Source organism: Artemia sp. Qi Xiang Cuo, chromosome 1, assembly GCF_049724085.1.
Source record: "Artemia sp. Qi Xiang Cuo chromosome 1, ASM4972408v1, whole genome shotgun sequence".
In the NCBI taxonomy this organism is placed as follows: Eukaryota; Metazoa; Arthropoda; class Branchiopoda; order Anostraca; family Artemiidae; genus Artemia; species Artemia sp. Qi Xiang Cuo.
The window spans coordinates 68,050,832-68,069,674 of record NC_142794.1 but is presented as its reverse complement, the minus strand read 5'-3'; the positions used below and the strand labels follow the sequence as shown (position 1 = coordinate 68,069,674).

General features: G+C 37.0%; 1 non-coding gene across 1 annotated transcript; it reads left to right on the top strand.

Annotated features, from left to right (window-relative positions):
• Positions 1–1,302: 1,302 nt before the first annotated feature.
• Positions 1,303–1,375, top strand: TRNAF-GAA (transfer RNA phenylalanine (anticodon GAA)). The gene has a single exon. It is a non-coding gene; the product is annotated as a tRNA-Phe (tRNA).
• Positions 1,376–18,843: the final 17,468 nt, after the last annotated feature.

Sequence of the window (18,843 nt, the reverse complement as noted above, 5' to 3'; positions counted from 1 at the left end):
ACTATATATGTACCAAATCCTCCCAGTGTCTGTGCGATAGCATTGGAGCCAGTCTAAACCAAGATCCACATCTGCTCTACACTTTGTCTGCTGTTCAGATTCTTGTAACGTACGATTCTATTGGAACAATTGATTCTGCGAATGCCGGGAATTATATTGCAAGTCTGCAGCAGGAAGATGTTTCTTTTATGTGCGACAAATAGGGTGTCACGAGGAACATCTTCACCGACAGATTTATGTAGATCTTGTAATTTCTAAAAAATATATTCACTAGCGTGTACGGTAAGTTTTTGGCAGTTCATATTATTGACTTACAAATAAAGTGAACATACCCCCTAATGTGCAAATATATACCCTGAATTGGAATATATCATGAATAGTCGACGGCAAAGTTTCGAATCGCAAAAATCAGCGCTATTTCTGTCGACGGCATTTGAAAAACTTGAAACGGTAGAAAAATGTTTTATATTTGAGTTGCCTAATAAATGAGGTTTGAATTGCTATAAATGAGTATTTTTGGAAAATGTTGCTCTTGAACAGCTTATTTATAAACTAGTTATATGTTTCAACCACTTTTCAATAACGTAACTAGCGTTGATAACTTCTTTGTGTGGTTACAATTCAGAGTATATACTTGCACATTAGGGGGTGGGGGTGGGTAAACTTTAATTTCAGATAGAAACTATTATTATATTGGCAAAGAGCATAAATAAAGGCATCGAGTGGTATGTTCATTTTATGCCTAAGTCAATAATACGAACTGCCAAAAATTTACCACGTGTACTAATTCGAACCCCGGCATTGCAAATTACCTACACTTTTAGGTACTGGTGCATTAAACGTACTCTTTTATATACTGCTAAAGAAGTCAAGTTTGGTTAATGCTAATGGACTAAAATAAAATAGGATGGCTATTTAATAGTTCAGAAACAAATTTGGGCTATATATTTGCACATTAGGGGGTGGGGTGGGGGGTAAAGCATACCATATATTAAATACGCAACCTAACCTAACCTATGTACCTTCCCCCCTAAACCCCTAAAAACAACAGTTTAAACGTCGTAAACGCAATGAAAACTACTCTTTGCATTCCAATTCTTAATAGCGGTATCTTGAAATAACCAGTCTGGTGGGTATCTGCCCCGTATCTGTAGCATCTCCCGTTTGACATTCCATATACAGTGTATAAAAGAGTACGTTTAATGCCCTTGTACCCACTTTTATTGCTGGTTTTTCAAAGACGAAACTAGTAATGAGCACATTAGTCGCACGTTATTCCTTGATAAATGAAGTACTGTTTAAGCCGAAATAGCTCAGTTGGGAGAGCGTTAGACTGAAGATCTAAAGGTCCTTGGTTCGATCTCGGTTTTCGGCAAACTTTTAGAATTATTTATACACACTTCAGTAGTGTATTACAAGAGGAACAGAATAGAAACAATCCCGGCTATCTCTTCTATGTTAAATATTTTTAGCTTGTATGGGGACAACACACGCATTAAGGCATCCATTTTGGTTTCTATCTGTTCCCCTGATCTAGCAATATAATCTGAGTTTGCTATTTTTTTAATATTTTTTACTTGGCTTTCTAAATTAGACTTTTTCGTGCAAATTCCATTTCAAATTGTATGAGGAAACGGTAAATACAAGTTTAATAAATTAACACGAACTTGTAGAGGATTTTAAAAGGAACAACTTGATTTTTAAGTTTTTTTCCTAATTAGTTCAAAAAAGACATTTTCATCAATTTATTTGAAAGGTGTTACCATCAGTTTTTTATTAGTAACTCCTGAACTGTTGCATATTTAGTTTCAATAGGCGGGCATAATTACCGGTGTGCAGGTGATAAACGTTCAGGTTTCAACTTGTATCGACTGACATCAAAGGGGAATGTTTCAACATATTATGCAAATAGGAATGCTCCGTCAAATTAGGTTGCGATCAAAGATTTTGAAAGAAGAGAAAGGCAATTAAAGAAATTGGCCTTGTTGAAAGATGGTGAAAGATGGTAAAGAAGCGTAATAAAAGAGGCATTGGCTTGGTTACTGTACAGAAGTACAGGGAAAAACTAAAGCAAATATACAAAAAGCTTGGAAGACCACGACTTCCAAAACGTTTACTCGACTTGAACGAAACATCTCTTCCAGAAGAGCCTGCAGCAGAAATGGTTACCTGCGCTGGATGGTTAATGTGCACAAATACACATTTTGTGTTTAAGTTTATTTTTAATGGTTTTCTTTCTTTTTTAATTCTATTCACCTAGAGACTTTCAAATTAAAACACACTGAATGTGCCTTATAAAAAAGCATGTGACTTATGACCCTTCAATTTTTATCGCACTTCGTTCCTAGTAGAAAAAATGTTTCGAAATGTAGGATAAATCAAGGAAGATACAAATTTTTTGTCGCAAAGAGAAAGGCAGGGGATTGTAGCCCCCTAACAAATAGCGCAATTTCTAGGCATACAACCATAATTCATTCAATTCTGTAGCGTAAATCTTAAAAAATGGACTTTGATCTATAACCTTCTACTTAGTCACTGGCAGATCCAGGGATGGGCCTACTATCGTACGTGAAAATAAAGTAATTAATAACGATTTATGGAATGTAATTTTTTTTTTTACTTTTGCTTTGTATGTTTTTGCTAATATTTTTAAATAAAATTTTACAGGGATAAGAATACTACTCTGATATTTAGAAAATAAAGATTAAAAAAATGAGGGGGTATGGGGTGCGATTGAACCTTCAAAACATAAAAATCTTTTACATATATCACACTTAATCCTAAAAGAAATTTATTTTGATAATAAGGGGTAAAGATTGGAAGTAAAATATTATTTGTCGCAAGAAGAGGGGTAGGGGATTGCAGTCTCTTAACAAATAACACTTTTTCTAGGCATGCAACTATCATTCATTTTATTTTGTAGTGTAAATTAAAAAAAAAAAACTAGACCTTGATTTATGACCTTCTGCTTAGTGATATTAACGATTTATTCCACATAGTTTTTTTTCTTTTGCCTTATATATTCTAATGTATTTTTTTATATAATATTTTACCAGAATATGCATAGCTTCACATAATATTTTGACGGGTAAGTAAAATTAATACGAGTGTTTGGGGGGAGGGGGAGGGTTGAAGCTACAAAAACTAGGTTTCTAGGCCATAATTTTCATTCTTATTATGAGAAGCAGTTCAGGTCGTCGACTTTTTGTCGTAAAGTTCAGCAGATAGTTCTAAAATAAGAGCAGCGAATTTAGTTTCTATTTTGTTTAATTGTAAATGTAAATGTAGAGAGGTCAAAGAAAATTTTTATGTGTAGACCTATTTAATCTGGTAAATAAAAAGTAGATGTCGTAACAAGAAGTGAAGAAAGCGATGGTAGTATTTTATAGGTGTTGCTTAATTAGTTTTGTAGTGTCGTTTTGACACATTTTTTTTTTCACTATTAAGGCCTTACACTTCGTGCAATCGTAACAACAGAAACTCGAGTCTTATATAAGCAAGGCTGTATCCAGGGAATTTTGGTATATTTTTTAAAGTTTTTGTTACCTCCCACCTCCAAACAGAAATACTGGATACATTCTTGCTCATAATTACAAATAAAATCTTATGAACATCTTTCCTCACAATTTCCGTCGCGTAGTTTTGCCACATGTTCTAATGCATAAGTTTTTTTTTCTTTTTTTTTACGGTGAGTTGAAAGTAAATACAGTATGACTGGTTGAAGATTCGTAAAGTAGGTTTATAGATACATTTTGATGGATTTTCTAGTGAACTTTTCTAGATCAAAGTGACAAGGAGCACTGGAGGGTTGGAACCACCAATAATTCGTATACCATTTTTTCTGACAGATTTCTCTCCTTTTAATTTCATTCAAATGATAGCCTTTTCAACAAACATAGCTAAAAATGAACAGAGACGAGAAAATTAAAAAAAAAAAAATCTTTTTTGTCAGAATTTAAAAGACACACAAATAATATTACGTAGGCACAGCTAGGGAACTTACAATTCTTTCGATTTTTCATTAGGTCGCTAGTCAAAACAAGCTTGAAAGTGTATTAAATCTAGGTTAAATAAAAATAATTTCTTAAACCACATTGGCCTTACATAACATAAAGAAAGAAAAACGAGCAAAAATGGGTTTTTTATAGGCCAAATGAAGATACTGAAAAAACAAAGCGAATATTTCGAGAGGACAAACGCCTCTCTTCTTCAGCGCGAAACGAAACGATGTATCAATAAAAGCCAAAAATTAAAAGAATTAAAACCAACTACCTAACAACCATAAAAGCGAGTTATTCGCCAATATCCGCGATTTGCACAAAATCCCAAAAAATATGAACTGCCATCGACGGATACTAGCGAACAACTGACAAAGAGAAGGAACCAATTCATAAACTCGAAAAACAAAACGAACCAGCAATTAAATAAGTTGGAGAACTATGTAATTTGATTTCGGATTTTAATTAATGCATTTCTTGCAGACACCCTTTGAGACCTAAGGGGTTGTTCACGTGTTTGAATAGATGACAGTAGAATGGCCTTATTGAGCCCCACCCCTCACCCCTGCTGCCACCTACAAATTTTTTTAACACCATATATGGGCATAGAACCACGTGGTTTATGGTTTTTGTCAATGAAAATGAAAAAACAGGAATTTTGTCACATTTATGGATGTTTTCTTGGATGGTTATGTGTGTTGGTCGATTTAATGGTTTTTGTCAGTGAGAATGAAAAAACAGGAACTTTGTCACATTTATGTATGTCAACAGCAATTCATGTCTGTTTTATGTTTTTCTCAGTGAGAATTAAAAAACAGGAATTTTCTCACTTGGATTTACATAATCGCTAGGGGAAATTATTGATTCACGAGGGGGGAATTAAGAAACATTATGGTTTCTTTGATCTTTAGGTGAACCTAGCCTGTAAACTTGATTTACATAATCGCTAGGGGAAATTATTGATTCACGAGTGGGGGAATTAAGAAACATTATGGTTTCTTTAATCTTTAGGACTGAGGGATTTATTTATTATTGTTGTTTTGGACAAGTGCAGGTTAGGGGTGAATGTCAAGGTATCTTGGAATAGAAAACCGGAAGTACATGCATCCTTCACAGCCAATCAGCGAGTCGGATACATCCTCCTTCTCAGCCAATCAGAGACGTGCTTACATATGATTTCCCCGTTACATAACAATTCGCCCTTGAGATTTCGCATATAACGGGCATGCAATGTGATTAAATTGTCAGAAAGTTCCAGAACACAATGGATAGAACACATGAAATTATTGATGAACTTGAAGCATTGGCAGCCACAATTTGCAATGTAAGTTCTTTTTTAATTTTTTATTTTCAAATAAAATTGTTTTCCGTAGTTATCCTCAACTGTATTCGGGTCCGAGCCCCCCCCTATCACCATGCCCCTATATGAGGGTTTTAAGAAATAAAAAGAGTACAATAAGCTCTTTTTTCGTTAATTAAACCCCATCCTTCATTCCCTTTCTGTTTAAGACCATAATTCTGTTTTTTATAAATTCCGTATCTTATCTAAAAGCAACTGTCAACTTTCTGTCAACCCCTTAATATGGCTTCACCGCTTATTTTCACGGCTATTGCTTGACTTACAAATTTCTCGCAACGATTTAAAAGCTGATAATTACTGACAACCTTTAAAGGACATCCGGCGGTCCTAAATATAAAAGAATTTGGATAGTGGCTTAACCAAAAGGTTTCTCTGAGAAGATTAGTTTTTTCAATCGTATTAAAAACAGTTTCGCGTGAAAAGAGGGATTATTGTTAATCAACCGTGTGTGCTTACAGGGTTTTTGTAATTCTATGTGTTATGGAAGCTTGGAAATTAGTTATTTACAAAATTAATGCCTAACAATATTTTTAGAACATTAGTGAAAGGTGGGGGGGGGTTGGGGAGGGTTCGACAAGGCCTCAAGTCTAACACCTCCATTGTAAGGTGAAAACAAACTGTGTCTTCGCATGAGCTGTAAGGGGAATGAGTTTAAGAAAAAGATACATTGCTTTATTATGCTTAAAATTAATCGCCTTTTTACCATATCCGTCGGTGGGGGGAAGGGGTATTAGCCAAGGTTGTGTCTCTGGGCTATGGGACGTAATGGGTATTGTATTTGGGCTGTTTTTTTTCTGGGTGTGGGATAAATGCAAACTATCGAAAAAGGATATGTAAATATAAAAAATACATTTAATACTTTAAATGAATCGAACAAGTCATGCTCAAGGAATATTAAAACCAGAAGAGAGCATAAATATATAAAAATAATAAATTCGTCTCACCTTTATATACTTAATTTTTAACGACTCAGTGAGCCATAATTTTTCTTTCTCAGATTCAAAAAGGATGCAATTAGTATATTTCACTAATTTTTTTTACGTTGTTCTTTCTTGGTGATAAATGTTTTGTCTAAACAAAATTACATGGATGGTCATGCTAACTTTCTTTCTGTAAAAAAGGGGCAAATTATTTCAATACTAACTTTTTCTCTTCTTTTCAAGGCCAATTGTGAAGAATGCCAATCGCCTCCACCCGCTAAGAAAGCGAGGGTTAATAATGCGCCCCCTGCGAAGGTTACAGTTGTGCAGTATGGTAGATGGCCGAAGCCTCCTAAACAAGTGGTGCCTACCCAAGCCGTATTAGACTGTGACATTGCTTGCCCATCCGCTCTCCATGTACCTCTAATAGCTGCCCCATCATCGATAGGTCAGGAGGTTACCATCCAGCATGCACTACCCGGACCTTCGGGCACCCAAGCCCAGACGAATTTTGCAAATGTAAGCATTTTTTCCTACCTATCATATAGAAATATCTATCAATTTCATCCAACTTTTATAGGCCTTTTCTACATGCAATATTTTCGATCACTGCGTAAAAGTATATCTCAGCGGGAATATTGAAAGATTTTTTCTCCCCAACGGAAATATAATGTTCCCCATTTTGAATCACGTCAAGTGCATGCATTCACCCTTTTGCTAAATTAGATTAGCGAATCAAAACAAGACGATATATTCAGGTCATTGTAAGGTTTGATAATTTATATTGCGTTATAAACTAATTGTTCACCTTGGCTATACAAATATTATAAAAAAAAAAACTTTATATATGATTGAGTTGTGTATCATGACAGGAGATGGCTATCCTTTTCAAATCATGTTTTTTTTCCAAAGCAGATAAAGATTATTAATATGAAATTTTATTTGGAGGAAATGTTTGAAAAAAAACGAAAAATACTATGTCATGTTTTAGTTGGTAAATATCGTCTTTTAATGGTGGGTGAGCGGGGATTCAAGACCGTGTCGGTGGACCCAATGCGCAGGGCGGGAAGCACCCGAGAAAATAGCTGTGTGACATGAAGCGGGGGGGGGGGGGTTTAATATGGGGCCTTTGGCCGGGGGTAGGTTTTTTGAAAAAGATAAAATTTTAAATTATATTTACAGCGACGTTTTAGATTTTATATATATTATATTAAGTTTGAAAATTGTAATTTAAGAACATCGATAATTGAGGGGAACAGTGAATTAAACAAAATCTAATATGTACATGCTGCTACTACTACTACTACTACTACTACTACTAAGCACGTTTTTAAAAATAAGTAAATAATAATCAAAACTTTAAACAGACGGGGCTGATTTGAACACTTTGAAAATAAGCTTTTTTTTCATTTATAGATTGTCCTGGTTCCAAACTCACCATCTCCCCCTGCTCTTCAGTAGGAGAAGAAGAGGCCACACATAAGGGGAGTTAAAACAATGAAGCATTGGCTATCAATGAATTGCATGCTCATTCCATAGAAATAATCTTTAACAGTGATGACCGTTTAAGGGATTTTTTTTTTAAATGTTGATAATAGCACAGATGAGCAGTGACATGTAGATAATTAAGATTCAGACTTATAATTGCTAAGCTCAAATACTATTCAGATTTTGGATGATTTTATTGGCGACTTTAGGGAAAACCCTTCCCCATCAGAGAGCATGAACATGTCCCCTCTGCAACCGAATGAATCGCCTTCCCATCGCCCTATTATTCAAAACCGTGGGGGTGGGGGTAAAACACACGCGGGGGAGGGGGGTACAACTCTCCCAGACTTTCAGCTGTCCAACCGAATTTTAAATAATATAGTTGTTTACACTGCGACGTTTGGAGACCCTTTTAATACACTGATGGGGGGGAAATTTGTTTATGACCCTGTATACATTGTGCATTCATATGTATATAAAATTCGTGCACTTCTGGAGAATAAAATTCAATTGTGGGGAGGGATAGATTCAATTAGGGTCTCCATTGTTCCAAAGGTTTTTTATTTAAATGAGAGAAAAAGCGAGGTTTACTATCAGTTTGCACAGTCCGAGATGCGTTTGGTTTATCCAAATTTGGAAAACTTTGCGAGTGTTTTCATGGATTGGGTCGATCAAATTATAAAACCTCTCGAGAACTTTAATGAAAATGGTAGTGGCTCTTTAGTTCTTTTTGTTGAAAATGTAAGTGTTAATATATGTAAAATTAAGAAATATTTTATTTTAAGAGGGGGGGCAGGTGGGGGGTATGAAAGGGAGACAGTTGTAAAATATAATCCAGATCGAGTAGGTTGTCGTGGTGTCCAGATGATTTGTTTTGAAACAGGTTAAAAATGTTTTAGGTATGCTTTCCTCATATCAGCCTTTCAGCCTCTAGCAGATGACGCTACGAAGAAGAATTTAGACAATTGGGCTATATATGGGAAGGACGGGCCCCATTTCCCCATTGTAGATTTTTCTTGTTTAGAGCGAAAATACCCAGTGACGCTAAGATCTGTTGATAGTTTTGAACGGGCTAATGCCCACTTAAATATTGGCGTTACTATGGTACTGTACGAAACAGAATTTGAAGATGGGACTCGTTCAAAAAAGAAGGGGGTGGTCTACCCAGTCAGGGGCCCCTCAATTAATTTGGTTAAACACTGGGTTTGGTTGCTTTACACGCCGCCTAGTCAACCAAACACAATCGGCCATTTTAACCCTATCACTGACATTAGTAGAGTTCTGGGGGAGGATAAGCTTAGGGGGAATATTTCTACTGTACAACATGCCTCTCTAGAGTTCGTAGTGATATGAAACTATGGGATCATATGAAGCATTGTAGACAGCATGGATATCAGACAGTGGAAACGGTTTCAGGGGATAGGTCAATTCTACGTTTCAAAAATTTTCAAAACACCCTTCTCCAGTGCAACAAAATATCTTTGGACTGTGAGGCTAAGCTGGTGGAGATGAACGACCCACATTATCCAAACAGAGTCGAAGAACACCAGGCCATTGCAGTGTCCTACGCCCACGCGCAAAGAGACAGTTCTAACACCATGCATTTGTTAAAAATAGTAGAAACATAGGCTGGGACCGAGTGCATGGTCAAGGCATTGACTAAACTGATTGGCACGGCTAATGGTGCTATTTCTTGTTTGAGAAATACCCATTATCCAATGGTGCTGTTTGCTGAGGATCGTCTCGCTATTAAAATTAAAAAATGCTGTTGGGTATGTACGTCAGAGTTTGTAGAGGGGCATACGGGGACTACCGGGACACGTGGGGGGCGGGGGACAGTCAGAGATCATGATCACTTGGGGCAGGAAATCTCCTCGGGGGGAGTAATTTTAGGGGGGTTGCGCATCAATCGTGTAATTTAAATGTTAGCCAACAGTTTTTTATACCTTTTTTTATTCATAACTCCAATTATGACTTAAAATTTATAGGACCGGCACTGGCACAGATGCATCGGGTGGGAGGGGGAGTAGATTTTCCATGGTTAAATAGTTCTTTTACCTATAACATTATTTCCAAATCAGCTGAGAAGTTATTGCTTCTCGAGCTGAAATGGCAGGCAGTGAATAATGGGCATACGGGTTGGAATAAAATCAGGTTTTTAGATTCCTTTAGTTTTTTCCCCAAGGCATTGAGTCAATTGATTCAAGTGCCAAAAAACGAAAATTTTGATAGCTTTCCCTTGCTTAAACAGCACTTTCCAGACAGTGAAATGTATGACCTGTTGACCTGCAAAGGTATATACACATACTATTATTACTGTTCTGGCGCACGCTTAAGTGAAGAGAAACTACCTCCAATTGAAGCTTTTTACAATTCACTGACCAACAGTGAATGCACAGCCGAGGAGTATGAGTTGGCCAAGAAGGTGTGGTCCAAGGGGGATTGTAAAAATGGGTGGGATTATTGTAGACTGTACTTGGCCAGTGACTTTCTAACTCTGTTGGATATAGTCTGTAAGAATACAGACCAAATCTATTCAGAGTTCGGGTTAGATAAACGTTAATATTTTTCTAAACCCCATTTTGTGATTGATTTGATTTAAAAAATTAGCATGGAGGACAGGGGCACACTCACTGACAAAGATGAACATCTTTTTTTATAGCATTCTATACGGTTTGGAGCCGTTTTTCATGGGGACCACATCTTATCAATCAATCCTAATGGTCCAAGCACTGTTGTAATTTCAAAGGCAGTGTTTTTGTACATGAACTCGTTGTACCCCTCGGTAATGTCTCACTACTCATTGATGTGTGGGAACTATCAATGGCTTGAGAATCCTTGTGAGTTCCCCGACATTAACACCGTCGAGGACAATGGTTCGCAAGGATGGTTTTTTAAAGGTGATAGTCACATTCCACTGGTGCTTCAGTACTCCGTCAACGATTGGATTTTTCCTTGCATCAATCGACCCGTGAGCAGGGACTCGCTGAGCCCCTATAATCAATCATTGGTTGAGGATATGGGGATGCATTGGACTCCCTCCAAACAGAATCTGATTGCTGATTTAGACCCTATGGAGAATATCGTTGTTCACCATGTGCTTTTGCACTGGATGGTGAACAATGGTTTCAAAATCACCAAAATACATAGGGTCCTGCAGTTTAATCAGTGACCTTATTTGAAAACATTTATCGACAACTTTGTCGATAAACGCTCTAGGGCAAATTCAAAGTTGGAGAAGGAAATGTATAAGCTCATTCTAAATTCAGCGTTTGGCAAAATGTGTAAAAGCGTTCGTAATAGATCTCGCTGCGACGTCGTGACTGACCCTCTAGAGTGTGCCCGAATTATTGCCAACCCCAATTTTACATCATTCACGAGCATAGAGACTGGCATGGTTCTTCTACACAGGCGAAAGCGAAATGTGGTACTGAACAAGAATATTGCAGGCGGCAGTTCAGTATTAGAAATTTCCAAAAAGCTCATGTTGTCGTTCTTTTACAATGTGTGCAAGGTGCAATGGCCACGGGAGGGGGAGGTTCAAGTTTACTATGGTGATACAGAATCTCTGCTGTTAAAGGTAAATGGGACTGAATTGGATTTATTGGGTGATTTGCAAAAGGGGGTGCACATCAGCTCGTGGATGGAATTCACCAACTGGTATCCATCTCTCTACCCCGAGTTGGTGAAACGTCAAGCCCCCAACCAACTATTAAAATTAAAATCAGAGACAGGGAGTGATTTGATATCCAGGGGGGTGTTCCCGGGTCCCAAAGTTTATTGCGTGGAAACTCATAGTGGGGATGAAAAGAAGGCGTGTTAAGGGGTGCCTACACATTTTGTAAAGATGAATTTCAATAAGAGCGAATACAGAGACTGTGTGGAAAGTAGCCTAGTGCCAAGAGCACAAGTGCTTGCAATTCACTCTCTACAGTATAGAAATTGTACTGTGAGAGTGGAAAAGAATGCAATGTCGTGTATATCCGACAAGGTCTATGTGCTCGAGAATGGTGTGACTGTCCTACCTCATGGTCACTACCGTATTTCAGACCGAGTTGAATGCATTGACTATCGCAATCAACTTGGTCTGGATAAATTAACCGAATCTGACTAACCGCTAACCACCACCACTCAACCTCTCATAAATTAAATGCTCCAACCTGTACATAAATTAACTAACCTGACCCAATCTAACCACCTTAACTCAACCTCATCTAACCCAAGCACTAACCACCACCACTAACCCAACCTCAACTAACCCATAGCAGTGATGGCAACTATTCTTTTTCACCCCGCGGCCCCCGGGGGGGATCCCTTCCCTCGGCGGCCCCGGGGGGGGGTCCCGCCCGCGGCCGGCCGGCCTGCGGCCCCGTGGTCCCGGGGGGGGGGGACCCCATTTTTAAATTCAGAATGGTCCACTGTGCTAGTTCAGGTTCAAAGTGTATTTTTTACTGTTGTATAGATAGTGTTATTTTAAAGAAAAGTGTTGTCACAGATGTTATACGGAAAAGTGATGTACAAAGATGTTGTACCGAAAAGTGTTGTACAAAAAAAAAGTGCTGTAGATGGACAAAAGTCTTTAAAGACAAAAAGTGTTTTTTATTGTACATAAAGTGTTGTACAGAAAAGTGTTTAAAGACAACAAGTGCTTATTTATAAAGTGTTATCATTGTCCTGTGTACATGTTGAACAAATAGAATTTTCATGTTGACCGCCATGAATTTTTGTCAATTGTTCTTGTTGAACAAGTGTTATTATTTTTATCGTTGTGCAGTTCATGTTGACTGCAAATATTTGTTTTTATGCAGTGTCGAAATAAATATTGCCATGAAATAAAGATTTTTGTTGTTCTTGAGTAGATAGATTTATGCGGAAAATTACTACTTATTCATTGAGCACATATGATTTACAGTTAGTTTCAGTCCGATTGTTGCCCCTAACAACATTATGTATCAATTTAAAAAACCATTCAGATTGTTTCTGTGTGGTCCCTCAATGTCGGGGAAAACAACACTTTTAGCTAAAATAATTCAAAATTGCGATAAAATGTTTTTGGAAAAACCGAAAAAAATCTACTATTGCTATAGTATTTGGCAGGAGTCCTATGATAAAATAAAAGCTATTGTCACATCCATACCAATACATTTCATACGAGGACTTGATGTTTTCAAAAGTATTGAATCGAACTCGTGGTTGATTATTGATGATTTGGCTGAATCCATTGAACAGTTCTCACAGGAAATGCTACAACTGTTCACTGTTCGCTCCCATCATGAACACATTTCCGTTACTCTGGTTCTACACAATCTGTTTCATCAGAGCAAATGTATGTGAACCCTTGCATTGAATTGCACCGTCTATATTATCTATCGAGTCTTTCGTGATTCTAGCTCGCTCATAACTCTCAATAAGCAGATATACCCCGGCGCACCAAAATTTCTGTTGTCAGCGTACACTCAGGCGACTAGCAAGCCCTACGGTTACATTTTGCTGGATCTTAATCAGAGCACGCCCGAGGATCTACGTGTAATCACCGACATTTTCAAAAATGAAATTACAGTATATCTTCTGGTGAACAGTAGAAAAGACTATTAGTCGCCATTATGACACTGAAGAAACTACACGAACAACGGCATCTGTTTTCCGTTTTAAGCACTTCAAAACCATTGCTTAGGAAGGCTATACTCAAAAATGGGGTTGACAATGATTTCATTAATCTAATATCTGAACTTTGTTTAAATTTAACCGAGGGCAATGTTAAACTGCCAGAAGTTGTTAGACAACAGACAAAGCAACATCGTTCCACTGTACGCGCCTTGTATTGTAAAAAAATGGGAAAAAATTTTAAAATAAAACGACTCCTTCAAGCAGGCGGTAGCTTCTTCACACTTTTACTACCGATAATTGCAGGACTTGTAAGCAGTTTTCTCTAGGGAGAGAATGGCAAAACCCTATAAATTAACACCATTTGAACTTGTCCTCTCACCCGTCGAACATTTTGAAGACAATCTAAGCAAATTCATTAACGACGAGAATATTGCCGATGACATACAACTGCTTTTACTTCAAGATGCATTGCGACGTGTGGACAAACATAAACCTTATCGTGAGAGACCTGCCACCGCCACCACAGATCCCTCTAAACAGGAAACATCTCCTCAAGATTCTGCACTGCAATCAATGGAGAAAGAATTGATTTAGAGTGTATTAAAATTTGTTAAACTTGAAAAACTGTAAGATCGATACAGGATTACACTAGTGTTTTACTAGACCATGTTGGACACTGTCAATTAGACTATATTTAATAGGAACGGAACACAAAATTCAAACCAGGGAAAAATCGACACTCGCACGAAGTTAATATGCGATCTTGTGACGAAACGTAAAGGACTTATATCCTTTGACGATAATCCATACACCTTTCTGTATGTATCAAACTTTCCCAAAAGTCTTATAGGCAATAAGCAAATTCTAAAGAAACTAAGAGAATATAGTCCTCCTCCAACACCATTTAAAAAAGAAGAAGAAGATTCAATATTTGAAGATACTAGCAGCGTCACTGCTTTTACAACACCTGTGGCTGCCAGTCAAAAGCGAAGACGAAATGATTCACCCACCAGTGTGCAAAAGGGGAGTGGACATTACACTACGTGTTTACGCTCAAAATGGATGAAGTTTTGAAAGGTGTCTATGAAAATATTGGCGAAGCGGGAAGTTTAAGTTCTCCCAAAACGCTTTCCAAAGCTGTTTCCGGCACCACAATGAAAAAAGCAAAAGAGTATCTAGAAAATGAACCGAGTTACACACTGCATCGAAATCACAGGCTTCGCAGTAAACAATATCGACAAACTAAAGCCTTTTTCCCTCTGCATATAATGCAAATGGATCTTTTAACTTTAGACGCAGTTCAACGGCGTCACCATGCACACTACAAATATGTTCTAGTGGCAATCAGTGTCCTTAGTCACTATGCCTATGCCATTCCACTGCGATCAAACAGAGTGTTGAAGTTGCAAGGGCCATTGAAAGTATTCTAGAATAGGATTCGTATAGAAAAATTCAATCGGATCGCGGCAGTGAATTTGTTAATCCCCATGTGCAAAGGGTTCTTTTGAAATATAATACAACACTTTATCATAGTCACAGCACGATAAAGGCTGCATTGGATGAACGATTAATAAGAACGATTCGACTATTAATTTCAAGATATTGCACATTGAAAAATACACAGGCTTTTATTCATGATTTAGATAAAATCATGTTGATTTATAATCAACGACCCCATCAATCTCTGTCCAACTCTACGCCAACGGATGTTCATTATAGTGAAAATACATTTGATACTTTTCTAAAGCAATACTTAAATGGCAATGAGAAGAAGAAAAAGAAGAAGAAATTCAATGTTGGTGACACTGTTTTAATTAATAGAACCAGCAATATTTTTCAAAAAGGGAATTATTCATGGAGCACTGAACTTTTTAAAGTGTCCAAAATTCTAGATACCATACCGATAACATCTTTGCTGCGAGACACTAAAAATGATGAGATTCTCTGTTGTTTTTATTAATATGAACTGAAAAAAGTTAGAAACACTAGTTAAAGTTATCAAATTGAAAAGATATTAAAGAGTCGTACACGCCATGACAAGAAACAGTTGCTTGTTCGCTGGCTAGGATACAACTCAGATTTTGATTCTTGGGTCAGTGCTGAAGATTTTGACAATGCCCAATGATTTCTATGTGACTTTCATGTCCAATGTTTCTGATCCTCTCTACAATGACTTGAATAGAACAAGTGATTTTTGGACGAAACTCTCCCCCACCATCAAATTCGACAACGGAAAGTTTGAAGTGGCTCTTGTCGACTGTATTCTCAAAAATACCTATGACATCCTGAGAAAGGATCGTAAATATGAAATAAAAAATAGACCGTATGATTGGCCGCCGCCACCAACAGGTGATCAAGAACAAATTCGAAACATCAATTGGATGAATTACCAATATGCTGAATTACCTTAAGAGAAGATAACCTGTATGACCGGTGTAAGTAGTTCTATCCATAAAATAATTTTAGGTTTTCAAGAGGGGGCTTTGCATTTAAAGTATTAACAGTAGGAGTTTACGTTTTACATTAGTTCACCGAATGCCAGTGAAAAGGTTATTCTCAACGATAATCTAAAGGATGTTCTTGGCTTTAAGCTGAATATAATGAATGGTAAAATTGCCGGAAACACTAATCTCATTTTTGCTGACTACCCGCCTGCCTTCTCCACGGACACCTTTATATTTTTCTACGCTGCATTTGTGGAAACATCTCGAGTTGGTAATTCAAATGTTCCCCTCCTACGAGCTATTGAACGAAAAACTAATCATTTACATATTCACCACTACAATATAAAGCATCTTCAGTATATTCCCATAAACACTTGCTATTCGGAACTCTGTCAGTTAACACTAAGAGCCGAATTGGGTGATCCCATAGCAATTTCAAAAGGTTTGGCTGTGATTACATGCCATTTTGGACCCATCATTCAACAGCACGATGTCTAATAAAAAAGTGGTATTCACTTGTCCTGATATTGACTGCTATGTTATTACTCTTGGCCCGAGACAACAGGGCAATGGAATGGACTATTACAAAGGACGCTCGTCAATGTCTGGCTACGGTCTTGGCAGTTGGTTTGCTAAGCTGTTTCGCTCTTCACTACCACTGGCTAGAAAATATCTTGTACCGGCTGCGACAGATTTTGCATCCTCTACACTATACGATTGGGGCTCTGGCAAGGATTTTAAAAAAAGTGCTTCGGAAAATCTTATGTCCAGTGCGCGAACCCTTGGCGAGAGATTAAAACAGAATGGTAAAGGCTTAAAAAGGTCAAGAAACAATGCATCCCTCATCAGTCTCCACTCAGGTCGGAAATAAAAGACATCACCCCTCTTGTCAAAGAAAAGAAGGAAAAAGCCGATACGTTCTGTAAACAGAAGTCCCAGAAAGAAAATTGTCAGATCGAAACTAGATTTCTTCTCCTAAAATGTCCTACCTACCGCATAAGGACTCTCAACCTTCAATCACCTCCTCATTGAATCTATTCAATGCAGAAAATGTTGATGTGAGTGTCAAGCATGGATACTATGAACAACTTTATCCACAACAACCCCTCTCCGATAATATCCACTTTCAAATTTATTCTAATGAAGACTACTTTATGGACATGTCTTCGACATTTATAGATTTGCAAATGAAAGTCCGGAAATCCGATAATACAATGCCAATGTGCTTAAAAAATATTTGTGAATTTGTTTATTAATAAAATGCATATAAATATATTCAATAATGTCTTTAAATCTTCACTTTTAGATTTCTTCATCTTCGATTTATAGGCAACTATCGTGAACCACTAATGCTAGTAAATCATCTGAATTCACTCTATATTTATCTTGATTGACTGCAAAGTCAGGGTCACATTTTCTACAGTATAATGTAACTTCACTCTTGTCATATCTCTTTGTATAGTCAATGATACTATTTGCATTCATATTATGAAATTCACGAGTTTCAATCTGTCCATTTGAAGCAATATCACATACAATGTTTTCAACTGGTGAATCACATTCGGTAACTGACAAATAAAAATCAATTGTTTTATAGTAATAGTAGTTGTTGTAATCAAATCGATGACTTATAAACAAAATTGTCATGATAGCCCAACTATTTAATCGTAGACCTGATTCCTCTTCCCATAATAATTTAAATCCACGACGATACCAATCTCGTAGAAATAAACTAAAATCACATTTGGGATTCTTTCCAATCATAGCGGGGTAAGTATTTTCCCACTGATCACATTTATCATAGTGACAATTGGAGCACAGGTGCCCTCTAGGGTGAGAGTCACACACCTCTTCAAGATATGAATTACATCCTTTAATTTGTACTGCATAGCCTCTATGTAATTTACAAGGATTACATAATTTACACTTTTCACTATAGTCATCAATAATTGTACAATTCTCACATTGATTCCAACTGCCAAGAGTGTACATGCACAATTGACATATATAGAACATTTTTCGGTTTCCGATGTCAACTCACTCACAGCTAAAACGAAACTGATCCTCTTCGTTCGATAAATTCAAAGTGACGGAAATGGTGGGAGAGGGGAGTAGCTCTGTGACATTACCTCTTTCGAATGATGGGGGGATCCATCTAAATTGAATTCATTGGCAATATTTTCAAAAGTATATTCAAACTGTGATTCTGCTTTGTTTCAATTAATATATCAATAAATTGACTATAAGCATTTGAATCACATTTTAAAAGTTTCATACAATAGTCCAATGGGGGAGAATCACTCCTCATTATATTGTCAATTGTTCCCTGACAAGAGAATATCCTGCGTTTAAGAGATAACTCGAGAAAATCATCATCCAAAATCAAATGTTTTTCCATAAACACTAGATTTGATCTAATTCTCTCTTTCTCAAATTTATTCATTTTTCAATCCTTTCACTCCGACTGCTGACTCTAGACTGACCCTGATTCGTTAGCCCCTAACCAGAAAAGAAAGAGAACATTTTCGATTTCGAAACAATTTTATTGAATAATTACAACAACAACATCATCAATAATACAGAGCATGTACAATCAGCAATACTGTTTATTGTCTTCAATATGTTTCACCAATGCACTTAAAGCACGTTGAAGTCTATTCACATGTGCTATATCAACTTTAGTGGCGAAACATAATTGATCCTCTATTTTAAATTTGCTCAAGGATATCACATATCTTGCACATACTGTATCCCATTCCAGACAAAGACGTGATCCTTTCGTGATTTCCACCGCAATGTTTGGTGCTCTTGTACTATTATCATCAACTCCACTATCAACTTCTAATAGGGTAAACATTCCACTCATCGCCAACACAAATATATATCCAAATGAGTAAAGTCAAAGCTGTTCTTCTCACTCCTTGAAGTCTATTCACAGACTAATAAAACTCTAGTAAAAATCCTTTATTTATATTCACTCCGCTGCTAATATGTAACCAGCCCTATGATTGGCTGAGAAGGAAACA